General features: G+C 35.4%; 1 long non-coding RNA gene across 2 annotated transcripts in view; it reads right to left on the reverse strand.

Moving 5' to 3' along the window:
- Positions 1-17,497, reverse strand: part of LOC135300030 (uncharacterized) — a 39,254-nt gene that overhangs the window by 16,530 nt on the left and 5,227 nt on the right. For both annotated transcript variants that reach the window (XR_010361899.1, XR_010361898.1), the window contains exon 2: positions 10,964-11,127. This is a non-coding gene — a long non-coding RNA (uncharacterized LOC135300030). The remainder of the gene's footprint in view (positions 1-10,963; positions 11,128-17,497) is intronic.

Genomic DNA, 17,497 nt, shown 5'->3' on the forward strand with positions numbered 1-17,497 from the left:
AAACAAATCAGATACAGTTGGATCCACTTAAAGCAACACAAATAACACCACAGCTCAGTCTGTAGCTAGTAACATCAAAAGTTCTCCAAAGCATTTGGGGGTAGAGTTAATTTAGTACCTATCACAGCAGAGGGCCCTCTCTTCTTCACTTAGTCCCTTGGCTCCAAATGGAAGAGCAGAGAGCTGGAGTTCTGCCGTGACTGGGAGACTTCTCAAGGCAAACAAGCTCAAGGAGTGATAACCTGTCCCAGATGTGTTAGTCCCAGAAAAGTTAAACTTTGGCCAATTTTAACTGCCTCCACTAATTCTTTTACTCCTGGGACAACACAACAATCTCTCAGAAGCAAGACAGAAAAGAAGGCAAAATTAATCCCAACTTTTAAAACATTTCAAAATGAAATTTTATATATATATATATATATATATATATAAATAGAACATATAGATAATTGTGGCAGAGCAATAGGTCATACTCATAGCCTGAGTAACCAACTCACAACAAGTTCTCAAATGGTGAATGTCAGACTGCATAAAGTAGCTCCAAGTTATAAATAAATAATTTCAAAAATGCAGAAAACACAATCTTTTAGACAAACGTAATTACTGTATCAGACAGAGGACAAGTGAGGGGAAAAATAAGTTTGTTGATCCATGAGAGACTAGAGAAAGTTTATACATTACGAAACTTTTTTGATTTTAAAAATCTCCTTTCTGAATCAGTGACAGCAGTATGGAGCTTTTGAGGACAGTTTTCCCCTTTGTTTCTTGGATTTGATATACAAGTAAAAGAGGAACATGGATTCTAGGATTTCTGTGAGATGTTTTTAGGTTTTGGGGCATGACTGCATGTAAGTTACCTGTGCTCATAGCCAGCTCACCTCCAGTGTCATTTCAGTGGCTAAAAGCTGCCTATGTCATGCTAATTCAAAGAACCTATGGTTCTGCTTGAACTGTAAGATACTTTTGAAGGATTAATACTCGGAAAGGGCCATGCATGACAGAAAACATAGAGTAATATCTAATCAAAAATTAGGGAATTACATGAAGAAGCAAGGAAAGAGTCAAAATTAGGGAAAAAGGAGTCAGAGCTAAAATAATTTTCTGTTGTGAAGTACCCAATGCTGTGTTTAAGAAATTAAACCAATTTTCAGCAAGAAAAAAAGTATAAAAGGAAAGGTTTTTGATAAATCTGTAGGATAGTAAGGGTGTAATTCAAAAATAAAAATCTACAGTGTAGATATCAGAAGTATCAACAGAAAACATAGAAACCATCTCTGAAGAGTCAGAGTGGATCTAACAGGTAGGTATACACTCAGAAAACGATGGAGACATGGGGTTTTTCTGGAATTAGGTACACTAAATTACCTGCCTCTAAATACATAATTGCTGCTTCTCTCAGTCTCTCCATAGACTGGCACTCTGCAAGGACACAAAGACTCCATGCAGTTGATACTTTTCAGCTCCATGAGTTCTTTATGAGTCTACTTACCTGCAGAGTTTTTGAAATGCATGGCTAGAGATATTAAATTACATTTGGACAAAAATTCTATATTTCCCTCTCCCATGTAGCTCTAAAGTGCTGATGATACAGAGCTCACTGTGAAAATCTCACTTGCAAAATTACACATTTGTCTCAGAAAGAACTTGTCCTCTGTTTCAGTTTCTCTAAGATGGTGGATGAACTAGAGACATATAAGAGTTGTTAACAGATCTGCAGAGGTATATCTGTTTTGTTTACTTCTTCCTCCACTATTATAAATGGTTCTATCAAAAGCTTTCTTGTGAAAATATAAGTGGAACATGGCAAAAAAGACCGTCTTGGGCACAGTATGACCAACAGAAAACAAAAAACAAAACTCTAAACCAAAACATAACATCTTCTTTCTGATAACACACCACTTATTTACACAGGACAGATTTTCAAGGGAATAAAAGGCTATTCAGTTAGAAAAAAAAAAAGTATTTTGAAAAATTATATATTACACAGCTGTATTTCTAGTGTACTGGTATATCTGTCCAAACTGTGTCTGAAGGTTCATGAAACTGAAATGCAGCCACAAAGAGAATAAAAACCTTGCAAAAATTGCAAATAAACAAGAAATTTAGGAACATTTTAGAAACCATCAAATGTCAATTACTTTGCTTTTGTTTCAGATCTCTCTAACCTGCATTTGAAAATCAAGATAAATGTGTTAATCAATTCTGGCTTATAAAACAAAAAGACTTTTCTTTATAAGTCACCAGATGGGAAAACATGCAATGTCATATATTCTGTACCTCAGCATGAAGAAATCTGCTTTATTTCATTTAAAGAACAGAACTACTAAATTTGCTTACTCTCTACAGCTGTTCTTCTCCAAAAGGAGAAGCTGTTAAATACTGACAGAAATGAATTTAAGAGCAGAGAATCTAGTCAGTCTTGTATATGGCTGATTATGTGGCAGGGAGAAAGAAAAGAATGGATGCCTTTGTACTTTTTTGTTGTAAGAAAAAAAGTAAAATCATGATGTGTATTAGGACTTCTGTACTTTATTTGACTGCGGTTTGAAAGTGATTCTGAGATCATGGTAGTCTAAATATAGAGATGTTTACTATAGATGAAAAAGTTTTCTTTTATTATGAACCAAAACATGACAGTCTGGAAGAACATTTAGTTGAAAGCATTGGTAGGTTCAAGCTTCAGTGCATGTGGTAAAGATTAAATACTTGACTAAAAATTGTTAAATTAATACTTTTAATAATATCCTTAAATTACTATGAATCAAAAATGTTTGCATTACAGCCTTGATATTTGAAATATCATTAAGACACAAAGACCTTTTCTCAGGGGTGGATTCAAAGATGGTTCTTAAGTCTAGTGGTAGAAAATACAAATTTAATTCACTCTACTGGATAATAGATATATATTATGCTGTGGTTTAACACCATCCAGCAACCAAGCCCCATGCAGCCACTTATTCATTCCCCCACAGGCAGGATCAGGGAAAGAACTAGAAAATTAAAAGCTGGAAAACTCATGGGTTTAAATAAAGACAGTTTATTAGGGAAAGGCAAAGCTGCATAAGCAAGCAAAACAAAACAAGGAATTAATTCAGTGTTCCCTATGGGCAGGCAGGTGTTCAGCCATCTCCAGGAGAGCAGGGCTTCAACACATCTGATGATGGATTGGGAAGACAAACACCATCACTCTGAACACTCTGCTTCCTCCCTTTTCCCCCCACTTTATGCAGTGAGCACCATCTCGCATGGTCTGGGATATCCCTTTGGTCACCTGTCCTGGCTGTGTCTCTTCCCAACCTCCTCCCACACACCTCAACTTCCTCACCAGAGTGGCTGTATGAAAAGCACAGAAGGTCTCAGCTCTGTGCAACTATAAAAACTTCCCAGTATTACCAACCCTGTGTTCAGTACAAATCCAAAATCCAGCCCAATACCAGCCACTGTGAAAAAATTTAATTCTATCCGAGCCCAAACCAGCACCATCAGTTCTTCTGGAAATATTTCCTTTAGAGAGTTCTTGACTTATGTGAATCTCCCTGAAAGTTCTGGGAGTGCCAGAACATCCCAGACTGCTGCTGGGGAAACAGTGGGCAGTCCCAAAATTGAACACCTCCCAGGAGGCTCCTAGGACAGCGGGCCTATAATACAAGAGGTATGAACTCCATCTAAAATCAATGAACCTGGGATTTCATTGGATCTCTTGGATTCCTACTAAAATTGAAGCAAATTTAGGAGTCTAGAATAACAGTTCATCCTCCCATGAATGAAATTAGATATCTGATAGGATGAATCACACTTTAAATTTCATTGACTGTCCTACATATATCCCCATTGATTACAAATGAAGAAAACATTTGAAAATACATTTGAAAAAACGTCTGGGAAAATATTGTCACATTTTCATATATTTAGATAAGCCTGGCATCATTATCACCATGGTCTTAAAATTGATAGAGGGTTAATAGTAGAGTCCTTTATTTTAGTTTCTCAAATGGTCATTTTGAGATGTAAAAAGAGGAGGTATTGTTTGACTACTTAAAAGCATTGAGTTTAATCACAGAATACCTGAACATCCCCAACAAATTACCTCAGATAGAGATGGAATATAGTAAAATTAGGAAGACTTTTAAGGGTGAAGAAAAGATGCATTGACAGAACTCCTGACTCAGCAGGGGCGTGACATCATGAGCTATCTCCTCTAATGGATACCAGGAGGGGGGGATGCTTAAGAAGATCCCAAAGAGCCTTGCAAAGGTTGTGTAAGGATTGTGGACTATCAGATCCCTGAGCAATAATGTAAGGTTTCAGAGAGAAGCTTAGTAAGTACCCTGAATTTTCCAAGGGCTGAAAAGAGCTCTAACACAGTGCTAATGAGATTTTATAGCGTTGTGTAAATGTTAAAATCTAGAAAAACAGAAATGTAGCAATTTTGGGGATTTTTCCCCCAAAATTGACAAGATGCAAATATATAGGTTTCAAAAAAATTTAATTTGTTTACCTTTAAAAACAACTGGTTTTAGTAATGGTAGTCCTCTTACCTTGAATTCACTGCTATGTATGACTAACCTTAACTTCAAGATGATTAAAAGCTTTTTTTTTATCCCTGTTCTCTGTTTGGGGATTCAACTACAAGCGACCGTGCCAGCTACTTACAAAGCAATGGCAATGCTATCAATTGAGATAAGGATCACTTTTTTTTCCCCTGTCGTACTTATATCTCTTGCAAACTTCAGGCAGCCAAACCCTTACACTGTTTTAAGTTAAATTTTGTGTGTGCTTATAGTTGGAGAGGGAAAGTTTCTAAAGTGAGAAATGCCTCTCATTATTTCTGAAGACAGACAAGTCTTTGAAGAAATAGTTTTTGAAGTCAGTGTTTAATAATCTGAAAAATCATAAAAATGCTGAGAATTCAGCACAGGAATATTGCACATTAAAGTTACTTCCACTTCTTTAAAACATCTCTTTTAGGTTCAAAAGTTTACTTCAATGACAATGTGTAATTAAAGACTTAAAAGTCTGGATGATTGAAATACTCTGGAGTGCAAAATTGCAGGGAAATACTGGAAGGCAGCCTTTACAGAGATATTTTAAAGACTGAATTTCTGCTCCTCTACATGAAGTCAAGAATAACATCTTATAAGAACACACAATGAAACAAAGAAAGAGATTTCTTCATTCTGTTTTTGATGCTCCAAAAATATCTGGTTCAGGTCACCTCAAGTTTAAGCAAAGCATTTCTCTAAGAATATTCATGCTATCACAGTTTTAGGAGACCCAGATTTTTGTCACTATACAGGCCCTACAGAAAAAGGCAATTTGAAGGTTCTCCCCAGAACCTTCAAATCCAGTCCTGAAAAGAAACAGTGACTTGAAATGACTCTTTAGGGTCACTCCATTAGTCATCAGCAGTGCCAAGAACAGAAAACAGGTTTTCTTACTCCATGCCTCAGACCTAATTTGTTAGACTATATTGCTTTCCAGTCAGAATGGTTGCTGTGACAGGATGGAATCATATAATGTGGATTTCTCTTTTCAGCCCCTTTGTCCTTCCCCTGACTAAGGCTTGCACAATTCACTTCAGGTCTTCAATTATTTCACTTTTACCCTAAAGAAATGATCACAGTACTGATCTTATATTTAAAATGTTGCATGAAGATGCAAGTGCCCCTTTTCAGTGAGGAGCATCTATGTTAAACAGGAAGAAAGTTGTATTCTTTTCACTTCAAGTCATATTTTCCTTTGATTTACTAATCTATTTTGTTTTACCAGCTACCTGAATCCCCACTAGAGACCATTTTTACAAAGTAATTGTTTTCAGTGAGAGAAATGCATTTTGCAAATCCTCAGCCTTTCACAGAACTAGGGAAAAATTAAATTGGATAGTCATGATTTTGTCTAGAAAATATAAAATCTATCACTGCTCAGAGGATCACAAACAAAAATGAAATCCTATTTTGAAGAAAGCTATATTCTAACCTCAAAGCATCAATAAAAAATCAAGAACCTAAATTAACTTCTGAAAAAATTAGCCATTCCTAACAGCTTACTGTATGAGACACAATGGGAGCCATAATTCCTCAAGCTGCTGTAATATAGTAGTGAACTATTATAGTTTTCTGTTTCAAAAAAGGTTATGCTAATGTGAAAGAAAATTGCTCTGCAGTTTGAATGCAAATAATGCAATATTGCTCCTTACTTCAAAAGCAACATTCCTCAACAAATAATCTGGCCTTTATCTGATGAGAATTCCAACAAGAAAGATCCTTTAAATGAGACCAGCTAGTGATAACATTATCTTAGCGTTATCTTACCCTTTCTCACTGAACAGGGAAGTGGGAGATGATTTTCTCTTCTGGTGTTTGTATTGATCAAATTAATTTTTTTGGTACACCTTATTATGTACACAAGTCTTCCTGCATTAGCTGTAAGTGAACTTTGTCCTTCTTACAGAATTACTACATAGAAGTTCTACAAGGAGGATAAATAGCAATAATGGAGCTTGGGTTTTTTCCTATACCTGTATAATCACTTCATCCAAAATTGTGATGGGAGTCAGCAATAAAGCAGCAAGCCACCCTTTCCTAACCTGCACTAAGCATGGCGTTGACTCTACTTAAAGAGCATTCCAAAATTAAGAAAATCCCAAAGTGTTTCTGACAGGCATTGTCTCTGATAGAGTTGAAATGAATTAGCTCTAATAGCAAGGAGGTCAGAGGGGCAGTGTAGTAACCTCCTATTGAGTTGATACCTAAAATGCTTTGGGTGGCCAAAACCACATTTTATTGGGTTGATATAATGCAGGGTTAAGTTCTCCATAGAATTTATACAGGCAGCTAAAGAGACTGCATTTTGTAACATGAATATATGGATTACAAGCAAAGCAAACAAAGTCTTTGAAAAAGTTCTGGTCAAAATATGAATTTCACTTGTCGTGGGGAAAACCACTTAGGAGGTGAAGGTGTATATCAAGTGAAGGTGTATATCAGTGATGGTGTATATCAAATACCTTTGCAGAAATTTTGCATGTACTTCTCTGTCTTTCCTACACTCACATGTGCACCCTTTTAAACCTGCTCACTCTCATTCTACCCACATGTATCTACTATAACATGATTAACCTTCATCGGCGAGTACATAGCAGAAGCAATCCTAAATCAGTGGTAGATTACATCCGTGAGCAAATATTTGCTCCATTAAACTCTAGTAATGATTGAAGGTGTTTGGGCATCAGGAGCCTTACTATTTTTGAGAGACAGGGCTCTTTCAGTCCTTTGAAGGTCAGACTCAATCTGACAGTGGAGAACACAAATTCTGAAGTTTGCAGAGAATGCTCCCAATTTTCTGACCTCTGGAGCTGTGAGCTGTTCAGGTACCACAGTATGTCAGTTTTATTTGCAGCCTGTAGGGAGAGGTTGGGGTTTCACCTATTCTTCTAAGACCATATTGTGTTTGACCCCTTCCCACTTACCAAAAATCATGCATTTATCAATTTTGAACCAAAAAAACATGAGTTGACCAGATACCTATCCATTGTAATACCATTCACACATTGTGATAACTCTGATATTTGAAAATAGAATTACAAAACAGTTCATCAGAATACAACCCCCTTTTCTTTCTTTTTGTTTGTTGGGGAAAAAATTTGTTATAGCTGCAGACTGAAAAACTGATTATATTTTTCTATTAGACCTTTATTTTATATTGCAATTATTGCTTTGGCCACATGGATGTGTAGCTGTTAAACCAGCTGGCAGATTCAGTTTGCTGGGCTGATTGATTCCTCTCTTAAAAAATACATAGTGAATAATGGTCACAATTTAGCATAATTTTATTGTTGCTTTGGTGAGGCAGTTAAACATTTGTTTAACACCTATTCATGCTAAAATGTTGTGGAATAGCTTGTAAAAGACGATAAAATACATCATATAATTTAGAAGTCTGACTGTACCCTTCATTTCATTTGCACATCATTTTGAGATCATCTACTGGTCTTTCAATACTGAAATGGAGCTTATAATAAAGATGTGGGCAGACTTTTTAACAGGTCTTTTTGGGGTAGGACATTGAATAATGATTTTAAATTTAAAAAAGCATAGATTTAAATTAGACATAAGAAGGAATTTTTTTTTTTATAGTGGAGGTGGACTCTGGACCAGGTTGCCCAGTAGATTCCTGATATTGGAAAAATTGATGGTCAGGTCGGGCAGGACTCTGAGCACCCCAGTCTAATTGGAGATGTCCCTGCTTATTGCAGGAGGGTTGGACTAGATGACCTTTAAAGGGTCCAACCCATACTATTCTATGACTGCAGGATTTAGAAGGCAGAAATATTTTCTTCTTTGATTTCCTGTTCTAATGAATCAGATCCATGAAATTGTCTCTGCAGAGCCAAAGGTCTGCATTTCTTTGAAAGTGATCAGGTCAAAAATAACATGAAGATCTTTTATAACATATTAAAGGTATTTTTTACAATACAAAACTGTGGAATAGGTTGTCATTTTTACAGGTTTCATTCACTTAAACTTTCTAATATGGCTGGTTATGAAAATGAACTTACTGCAGATCATGCACTAATATCCATATTAATATTCACTTATAAATCCTGATAAAGTAGAGGTGAAAGTCACATTTTCAAATAGTCTCTTCTTCAGCAGTATTCAAGAACATGTTATACAAGTGGGAACAAATATTTATGTTAAAACTGCAATATGTGAGGATAAAATTAATTCCAGTCATCTGTGAACTCACAATTAAGAGGGATCATGCATAGAAGTGCCTCATACAGAAAGTGAATAAATTAAGAGCTATAATGGGAATACTGTGAACTCATATGATTGTGCTGTAAAATATTTATGGCAAGTTATACATTTAGCATTTTATTGTACTTTTAGGACCAATTTAAAGTTGGTATCACATTTCCTCTCTACATTGTAAGACATGAGCTCATCATAGAGAAGATAAAATCTCTGCTGTGTTGGAATAAATTTGGTTGTATACACACACATGACCATTAGCTCTTTTCAATAATGAAATACGGAGTGCTGGTACAGTTGATATGCAAAGAACATATAGAAAGAACAATACACAGAGGCACGTGCTGGGGAGAGGATGCCTCAATGCATGAACCACAGGACCACTTCTCACACCTCAAAACGATGTAGAAGAGGCAATGAAGTATTCAGCAATAAAGACAGATTAATAATGTCACTTCTTCTATAATTCACTGGGGAACCTTCAACTGCAGCCTGCTCCAGTAGTCCTCAGCCCAAACCTCTCTCCTACAACTGGCTAGGAAGCTTGTAAGAGGGAATCTCATAATAAAAACTGGGAGATAATGTGTCATCTGCACCAACCCATGACCAGAATTTAAATTTACTGGAGGTAGAAGGTGTTACGTAATTCACTGTGCCATAAGTATGTATCTAAACACATTGCTTCATTTTCTCTTTCAACCAAGTCAAAGCCAAGAAATGTCTCCTACAGGGAGGCACTAGTATATGGATCATAATTCCAGTGGCTCTCCAAAGATCCTTTTTGAAGAAGGGGCCCACAAGCTGTGATTGTGCTCCAGCTGCTGTAGGAGTGTGCCTGTACTCAGGAACATCTGCTGTGAGGTAAGTAAGGCTGCAGTCCATACAGCTCAGCCTGAGAAACCTCTGCAGCTCTAGGGCACAGCTTGACTGATTTTAAACCAGAAATGTGCTGGCATGCAAATCCTGTTCATGTTTGCTGCAAAGGCAGTTGATTTATTGTAAGTATTCTCCTGGCTGTGGTTTCCATAAGAAAAATATGAAGAACATTCATTACCCTAATTATCCATTAGCTTTCAAGTAAAATGTTGTTTTCTAATGAAAAACAAACCAAAAAAAAAAAACAACCCAACTAAAAAAAAAACCAAACCAAACCAAAAAAAGCCAAAACCCCAACAAACAAACAAAATACATAAACCACAAAAAACCTAGGAAGGAAACAAGGTTTAGGAACTAAATAACAAAATACAAGGGCACTATAAAAGTTACAGGATAGGACACTTTGTACTTTAAATGATGTGCATCAAAGAGGAATCCACCAAAAATGTGGGAAAGAGGTTGCACTGGAGAATGAAAGTCCTTTAAGGGAGGTTCAGATGGGAGCTAAAACAACTTCTCCCCCATGATGCATAAATTGATAGCCACTGATAGCTGCAGGCTGCTCTACTCCTGGACACCTCTGAGCTCTACAGGTGTCAGCTACAGCAGAGTGGTCATAAAAGACAGGAGTTTTTAAGGCTTATTGTTACACAGTTCTCTGGTATTTTTCTGGTTAATTATGCTTCAAATTAGTTACTATTTTAATGATGACCCTAATTTAATAGCATTAAATTAGAACTGGCATGGAGCTTATTGCTACCTTGATTAAAATATAATGGTTAAAGTTATTGCCAAACAAGGTAATTTCTATCTGCCCTACACACAGCTGCGTATTTTTCATATTACTTATCCTTTCCATATAAGCTTTTATTTATATTTTGCTAAGAAGCTCTTTTATCAAGTGTTCTCCAAGCATAGGTACTGAATGGCATGACATTGACTCAGTAGTTCATGCTCAAGATATTTCTATTTTTTAATTATTTTTATGAATATAATTTTTCTTATTTTTTTTCTTCTGCCTTAAACTCAGCAGCAGCTGCAGGCCAATTACCTCTACTGACATTGCAAGGTGCTTATTAGGCCTCAGGTCTGACAGTCTCTGAAGAACTCAATTAATTGTTCTACTTAATCTCATTTACTTGTCAGCTCCTCTAAGCAGGAGACTCCAAATGTAAAACTTCTCAGAGCATAATAAGAAGTAGGTATTGATTTTTCAGACAAAAAATATAAAAATCAGGACTGCATCATTTTCCAAAATGTTTCTAATAGTAAGAGCTAGATGGCTCAGCCTCCTTTTATGAGTACTAAAAAACAGAAGAAGCATAATTTCCTACTTGCAGAGTTGCAATTATTCTGGTGTGGCAGAAGGTAGAAGATCCTGTTGAAGGTTGTCCAGCAGTGGAGACACCAGTATCTCTCTCTGCTGTGTGTTTGCCTCAGTAGCTACATGCTCATGGTTGCTATTTCCTTCGTCCAGGCACTCACAGCTTTTGTACACCTATCAAAATTGGATTGCAATTAGTGAATTCAAATGTTATCAAAGAGGGAAGAAAGAGGCTGACAATGAAATCATACAAGTCTTGTTTGTGCTGGCAATCAGGTTAAAAATCTTAAAGAAAAATCGTGGAACTGGGAAAGCACATGTTAGTGAAAGTGCAATAAATGTCTGATTGTTAATGGGCCTTCAAGGATAAACTTTCAAAAGCCAAATGCTACAACAAAGCCTAGTTCTAACTGCATTTCTAGCCTTTGAAATGCCCATTTCTTTGGGCTACTAAAAGATAGTTGAGGATCCTTCAAACTCCCTGTTGAGTTATGCAAAAGTAATGTTTAATGTTAGTTTCTAAAACAGTTTTAAAAAGATACACATAATAATGATTGATACCTGTCTCCATCTAAGTATCATCTTGTTAATTTGGATTTAACAGGTCAATTCATAGACAATTGATTGCTTTTACTATGTAATCAGGAATAACTGCACAATTCCTGGAGATATTTTAAACCAAAACTTCCAGTTGACTCATAAAGCTAAAGATATTACCTTCAACTGGCTTTTTAAGACAAAGGATAGAGTTGTACCTTTTAAAATGCTCTATATACATATATATATATGATTTGTTTTATTTATATATATATATATAAAAGGGTGTTATATGTAAAGATGTACTATGCATCTATATAAAGTTTGTGTACTTGCATAAATGTATAAATCTTTTTGAAATTCTTATTACACAAGGGGAATGCTAGTAAGTGCAATAAATATTGCAACGGTAGTCCAGGATCAAACTGATGCTTACAACCTTATGCATCGTATGCAGGCTGAAATCTGCATTATTGATGGACCCAAGATCCATTACATGATAGAAGGAAGAGATATATAGGACTCAGATATTCCAAGCTTTGAGGAGCCAGAATTGCTTAAATTTTTATTTATAAGTGCGAAGGATTATCATTAATTGCTGTTCAAATAAATTATATTAGTATAGTTGATTGTGGGGGAGCTCTTCACAAAAAGCTTGCACTGCCTCCTAAATTAAGATTGTCTATAAACAGTTTTTTCTAAATGTTTTGCTCTCACATAAAATAGACTATAGATTGTGTTCAGCTAAAAATGTGTTTGAAGTGCTACTAATAGCTTATGCACAGAGAAGTAACAAACACTTTGTAAAGTGTTTGTAATTATGTAAACATAATTTCTAGTATGTTTGAATAAGATACCATGTAAACCTCTTAGGGCATTATCTAAGCAAACATTTTTCCACCTTCCCTGAAAAGATGCAACATAGCCTGTTTTACCCTTTTCCTGAAATGGTACATTGCACTTTTCTAAGTTGTTTCCAAGTCTGGAGAAAGGTGAGCTTAGACTGGGGTTCAACTCTGATTATTCTGCAAAAAAATTAGTTCTGTATTTTTTACCTTCTATCTGTACCTTTCAAAAACTGTGTATTATCATTTTGCAAAATTCAATTTGCATCCATCTTCAGCAAATAATGGGTACCATCTGGACTGATTGGTATGGAAATCAAAACTAATTGATCCTGCCATTTTTGAGCCTTTTACAGAACATGAAAATGGACAATATTATGCTTTCTAGAGCTAATCAAAACTGTACATCAAATTACTCAGTGGTAGGTTATTAAAAATATTTGGATCCTATTTTACCAGTTAAAAGATCTAGCTTCAAAAAGTACAAAGAAATTATATTTCTTAATTAATGGAATCAGTTGGCAGAATGTCAACAAATACATCTAAAAGCAGATAAAAATAAAATTACTGATTTTTTTTTCTCTCCATATACTTTCTCTCCAGGGTTTTCCTCTCTAACTCCTTCTTAGCTTAGATCTCTTCCATATTTTTCCCAGTCAACAGCTCTTCACTGAATAAAGCATGCTGACCCTACTCAGAAATTTTCAGATGGCGAGAGATCACATCCAAAGGCAGCAAAATGCCAGTGAAAATCACAATGTAGTTTTAGGGCTGCAGATTTCTATCTCATCAGGGACATAACCACCCTATGTATTCTAGTCTGGGAAAGGACATCTTGTTTTTGCTCTGAGCTTCACCATATCAACATAACACTCAAAATTAGTCAAACAGTACAAGTTCTAGAAAATACGTATTTTTAACCTGGAACAATATGTAGAGAAACACCTTTATGGTTGGGCAACAGTTCCTATGTCCTGTTGAGAGGCAATACTAATGAGTAAAGTTACAGATTTCTTAACGCCCTGAAAAACAGAATCATAGAATGATTTGGGTTGGAGGGACCTTAGAGATGGTCTAGGTCCAGTCCTCAATGGTCATTATTTTCAAACTCTTGACCCTTGCCTAGTAATAGCTCATTGACACTTGCTTTGTGAAATTCAAACTCAATTTTTACTGCTGAATAATATTAAGGGGACAAGTGTTTGTCCAATTGAAAATAGGATGTTTTGTTCCTCTACTGGATGGTCATGTATGTGAGAAAACCTTCTATTTTCCTGGATAGTCTGTTTTTTTGAGAAGGTAATTCCTATCAGAAATACTAGAGCTATCTGCTCTGGAAAAACTGGGAAATCACTGCTTGGAGATTGTTTGATACACATACCATAATTTCTCTCTTTGGTACTTAAGCAGGCACTGGTGCTAATCCAAAAACCTTCAAACATATGCTCAATATGAGAAACTAAAAAAATCTAACATTTCTTCATGCCTCTTCTCTGGTGAATGGCATTTGGGTGAATGTACTAGGCCAGTTACGAGCCAAATTAATATGTATTTATGACTGTCAGCTCATTGAAGTAAGGAGTATCTAAAATCAAGGCAGGATATTGTCATCTTTTCCTGAAACCATCTTTTCTCATTTGAACCAGTTAGTAATTTAAAAGATATCTGGCTGCACAAACCTGCCCCTCTCCTAAAAAAAAAAAAAATAAAAAAGTAGAAGTTATTTTTTAATGTTTTTCATGCATGTATGTGACTTGCATCTTACTTTGGCATTGCTTACAAGAACTCCTAGTTATTTTAATGAGCTTGCTATGACAGTACAAAAGTTCATTTATCAGTAAACTGCAGAATACAAGAGAAACACTGCACATAAATGGGAGAATACATAACCATGAAAAGCTAATGGTCCTCACAGGCTGAGCAAGTAATCTTGATTATTAAAAGCAGAAACATGTGGAGATCTTCTTTCAGGAAATCCAGACGAAGAATCCAGATTACTGACCTTTTTGCAAGTGCAGAAATATTTTTTTTTTTAATTTATCATTTTAAGTGCCTAATGTGCTCTTGAAGGATTTAGGTGGAATTAATGACTTAAAAAATTTAGTAATTCTCAGTCAATCAAGACAAAGATATATATTTTCTAATGAGGAAGGACTGAAAAGCCTTCATTTAAAGATTTGTGTTTTCTATATCTCCACAAGCAGACAACTCTATGGGGAAATATACCTCAAACATTTGGTCAAAACTTGCCCAGGATTTTCAGCTCACATATGGAATCTCACTGAAGGTAATCAGATTTCATGTTTGAAGAACAGGTTGAGGGACCTCACCCTACAACTGTATAGTTGGGTTTTTTTAAAAAAGAACAAAAAGGGAGAAAAGAGTAATTTTTGAAACCTAAGATACATCTGGGAAAAAAAGAATGAGGACTGAGATAAAACGTAGTGTTTGCTGCTCTAAAATGGAAATAAAGACAAGATATATTTATATGAAACTTTGAAAGAAATTATTCAGCCAAATCAACACCATTGTAAAATTCATAATAGAATTGCAACTAAAATGATGCAGATTTCCTTCTCCAGTTCTGATTACATAGTTATATTCATGGGAGGGCATGTCAGGTTTTCTGAAATGGTTGCAGTGACAGTGGAGTGCCTCATAGCTATGCCTTAATTGCCTAAAATTATTAATTAAAGAAAACCTTAGGATAATGTGTCCTAATGAATGGGGAATATAGAAAATACCTCAGGGAGAAGTAATTTTTGAACTATTAAGTCAAATTTGGCAGAAAATATCCACCAAATAATATGTTCTTTTTTCCCAGCTGGTGAAGACAAAAACTGTGCATGTAAAAGCCTAGTCTGAACTAATCTAAGCTAATTCTTAAAATCTTACTATGGAAGAAAAGTCTGTGAGTGATTTCTCTTTAGTGTCAAAATGGGGATAAGACTGTTACTGTTAGAAAGAGAAACACAGGATACTCAGGACATTTAAGAGTCACTTCATTTACATTTCAGTGATGGTCATTTAATGCATATTCTTGCAAAAGAATTGGTATGAGGATACTTGGCAAAATACACTGGAAAAAGCCCTATGCTTTGAATAGCAATTAAGTGTTACTTTATCTTTTTCTAAATAACAAAAGGGAGATGAATGTCTGAAATGTAGATCATGATCAAATAACTAATTTACAATATAATAATAATAATGAATGAAGGAGATTTGATAGTGTGGCTTTAGCTTGTTTTCCCTTCCTGATTAGGATGATATTAAATTATACAATGAGTGATAAGCATTATAATAAATATGATTAAACTATATCCAAGCTAAATTAGTCAAAAAATATTTTACCCCTTCCCTTTGACATAAATATTTACTAAAATTCAGAAGTTTCTGTGCAGTATTCTGAAAAGAAAGAAGAGAAATAGTGCCACTTTATAGTAATTAGTAACCTAGAACTCTCTTGACTGGGGAAACTGTCCTCATTTGTGAAAACCGCAAGGTCATTTATATATTATTAGTTTCCAGTGCTCTTGTGTCCATCTCTCTCAGTGAGCCTGAGTTTTCATTGAACTTTAAAACAAAAATAACCAAGCCTAAAATTATTAAGTTATCCCTTCCAGAAAGCTGACAACTTAGATAATGCATAACGAATTTCTGTCACCTGGCACAACTCACTTTTTTCATTACTTCTCAAATTTATGATGCTTTAGGTTCTTCTATGTTTGGGAAAACAAGCAAAGCTTAGAAGCCCCTGATTTGATAAGAGGTTTTGAACAAAATTTTGCTAACTTTTGACAAGATAGCTCAGGGCTAGATCCAATAAAAATGCATTATGCTTCTTCATTGTGAAGCTCTGAAAAATTGATTTTTATATTGGATTGGACCATTGGCTTGTTAAAGAAATTTAACTTGATAACAACACCCTTTATCCCCTTAGGAGCTATCATTTCATGTTAGGAGGACTGAAACAGTGCAGCATATACAAGGAGTATTATCTAGCCTTGTGGGGTCAAGGAGTTATCTTGCAGCACAGCCTGAGTCACAGGGCTGAGCACCGGAATAAGAAAGCAGGGCAGAGGGTTCCTCAGGGGATAGAAGAGAAGGAAAGAAATATTTTCCACTCTAGGATATAAAGTTATAGCAGTTCTCTCCAGCAGCCATTTAGCAAGGCTAATATTCTCATCTCCCTATTTATATAGCCACATTTCTTTCATTATTTTCAATTGCCAGGGATACATAAAATAAATATAGAGAGGGATGAACCTGTCTACTGTAGCTCGCTACATTCCTCTCTTTGGTTTGGTAGTCAATATTTGTTATAGCTCTCTGCTCAGACCACTTGAGTACTCTTAATCCACTTGAAAAGGCTTGTTTGCTTTATGTTATGCTGAGATCACAATTTCATAGAACACTGTTCCTGGCCCAACCTTCACATAAATAATAGTTTTAAATTCTTAAATATGCTCGTCATCCAGATGGACTTGTTTTAATATAATTCCTCAATATCTACTTTCTTAAATTCTGATTCCCTTGAAATGCACATTGCAAGGAAAGTGTAATGGTAAGAAACAGTGAACAGAGTCATGTATTTGGTGACAAACTCATTTTTATGTTATAAATAGTTTTGAGATCAATTTTCTAATACAATGTTCAATGTATTTATTACTCACAAGGTATTTCTACTGTTAAAAATCACTCGGGAGCAGAGTAGCCCCTTGCATTGAAGAATGCATGGCTCAGTGAGAAGATGTGATGAGATATGTATGCTTTTTTTCTCTCTGAGTAGCCTGGCCAATGCAAATAAAGATGGAAAAATGGGCTTCTGAGCGTTAGATTCTTTATCAGCTTTAGAAAATATGATATGTTTGAGCTTTCCCAGGGAGGCAGGGGATAGACAAGGCAAAGAAGACTTGCCCTAGGCATAAACTGTATTTACATGCTTTTAACATTTATTTTAACATTATATATGATGCAGCAATTCTGAATTGCATTTGTAAAGATTCTTAATGATTTCAAGTAGTATATCTAACAAGTATACTACAAAAAAAATTCACTTATTTATGTTAAATATAGTTTACCATGTATTTTCAAGCAAACAAGTGTGGTAAATTTCTTTGTTCTCAGTACTAGAGCAATACAGCCGGCTTAATGGCAAAACA

This window comes from Passer domesticus, chromosome 4, assembly GCF_036417665.1.
Source record: "Passer domesticus isolate bPasDom1 chromosome 4, bPasDom1.hap1, whole genome shotgun sequence".
NCBI lineage: Eukaryota > Metazoa > Chordata > Aves > Passeriformes > Passeridae > Passer > Passer domesticus.